Below are 1,993 nucleotides of genomic sequence, written 5' to 3'. Positions count from 1 at the left end.
AAAAAAAAGAATGTGAGTCTGGTACACAGTAGGTGCTTAATAAACACCTTGCTTGAAGTCTCACAGCTGGCGAGTGGCTGGAGCAAGTACCAATGAGAGAACCAACAAGATGGAAAAGCTGGTTCACTAGAGGATCAGATGGCAAAATTAGGTGCAAAACCAGTGGACTTGGAGTTGATACAAGACTTTCAGGATGATAGGTTGGGGTACACGTGTTTTGCATGTGGGAAGGACATCCATTTTGGAGGACCAAAAGGTGGAATGTTATGGATTGAATTGTGTTCACCCCAAAAAATATGTGTTGTAAATCCTAACCTCTATGCCTGTGGTTATGATCCCATTTGAGAATGGGTTGTCTTTGTTACATTAATGAGGCAGCATTAGTGTGGAGTGTGTCTTGAGTCAATATATTCTGAGATATAAAAGAGATTAAACAAGTCAGCCAGCAGAGGAGAGATGAGGTAAGAGATGCATGTCAAGCTACACGGAGATCTCCAAGGAACCAGGGAGCAGAAGCTGAAGAGACAAACACCTTCCTCCAGACCCCGCAGAGAGAGAAAGCCTTCCCCTAGAAATGGCATCCAGAATTCAGGCTTCTAGCTTTCTAAACAGTGAGAAAATAAATTGTTTGTTAGAGCCATCCACTGGTGGTATTTCTGTTATAGCAGCATGAGATAACTAAGACACTGTCCCACATGGCAAAAAACTGTACATAAGCTTTAGCTATTTTTAACTGGAGGACAGAAATCATTTGTAATTTGTTCATCTTCTACAAATTAACATGTAGTTTCATGGAATTGGGCATCGGGACCCTAATCAATAATAAATAACAAAGTCAAATAAGGGTGCAGCCCAGAGAGAATCAGGTGACGTAGGCAGGCTCCGTAGACAGTGCTTTTAGTATATTGAACAGCCATGTGGGCATCATTGTGATTTATATCCAAGTTTTGGTATTTTTTTAATGTGTCAATTATTATCATTCCAGTTTGCCCTGCTGAAAGCAGCCCCTCACAGACTTCTAGGTACCCAGGAGCCCAGGCACACAGTCCCCACCCTACCCCCATTCACACAGGGACAGACGCAAGGGCAGCGTCTTTGCCCACTTCTGACAGACGGATGCACACAGGCCAGGGAGCAAATCACACTCCAGGCTGAGGGAGGGTAGAGGTGGGGCCAGGGAGCGAGGGGACCCAGGGCAGCAGTGTTTTGTAAACAACCTGCCAAGAAAAGGTCTCCACCACATTACTTGTCAAGTAAAATAAATCGACCCACCGCTGAATAGTTAGTGTGTGATTTCATGTAGGTTAAAAATACGTGTGCGTATGTGCACATGCATTCATGAGTGTGCATGCGGAGAAAAACCTCTGGAGAAACTCCCCCGAACTGACAGTCATGGGGAGTGAGGATGAAGGGAGACCATCCTGCAGAGCCCACTCCATTGTTTAAATTGGTCACGTCCAACCTGATTTCCTGGGTTACTTCATTCGCTTAAGAAAGGATACATAAACTTGCACGAAAATTTCTGGAAGGGTATCCCTGGGGACTAGGGTTGGGGGCGGGGGAGGGTCTCACCGTTTCCCCTTCTGCACCCTTTGGATTTTCATCATTGCCATTATTATCTCCGACCAGAAACACACCTCCACCCCCGCCTCTCTCGGGGGACAGAGCCCAGGCAAGCGGCCCGGGGTCCCGGATGCCCGCCCCCTCCGGCCCGGTGGGGGCGGGGCGAGGAAGGGAGGCGGGCTTCCCAGGCCCGGGAGGAAGCGCTCGCCGCAGTCCCCGCCCGGGCTGCCTTCGCAGCTGACGGCGGCGTGGGGGTGGGGAGCAGATGGACGGGGCGCAGGAAGGCTCTGGGTCCCTCGGTCCCGTCCAGGTGGCTCGGGCCGACTCCGGGCCAGCTGCAGGGGCCGTGGAGGGGCGGGCTGCCCGGATGGGGAGGGGACCCCGTTTTCCATGACAATGCCGAGGCGGCGCGTACAAAGGCGCCGCAATC

Source organism: Orycteropus afer, unplaced genomic scaffold, assembly GCF_000298275.1.
Source record: "Orycteropus afer afer isolate SDZICR_OR568_19922 unplaced genomic scaffold, OryAfe1.0 scaffold00020, whole genome shotgun sequence".
Taxonomy (NCBI): domain Eukaryota; kingdom Metazoa; phylum Chordata; class Mammalia; order Tubulidentata; family Orycteropodidae; genus Orycteropus; species Orycteropus afer.
Note: the sequence above shows the minus strand (reverse complement) of the source record.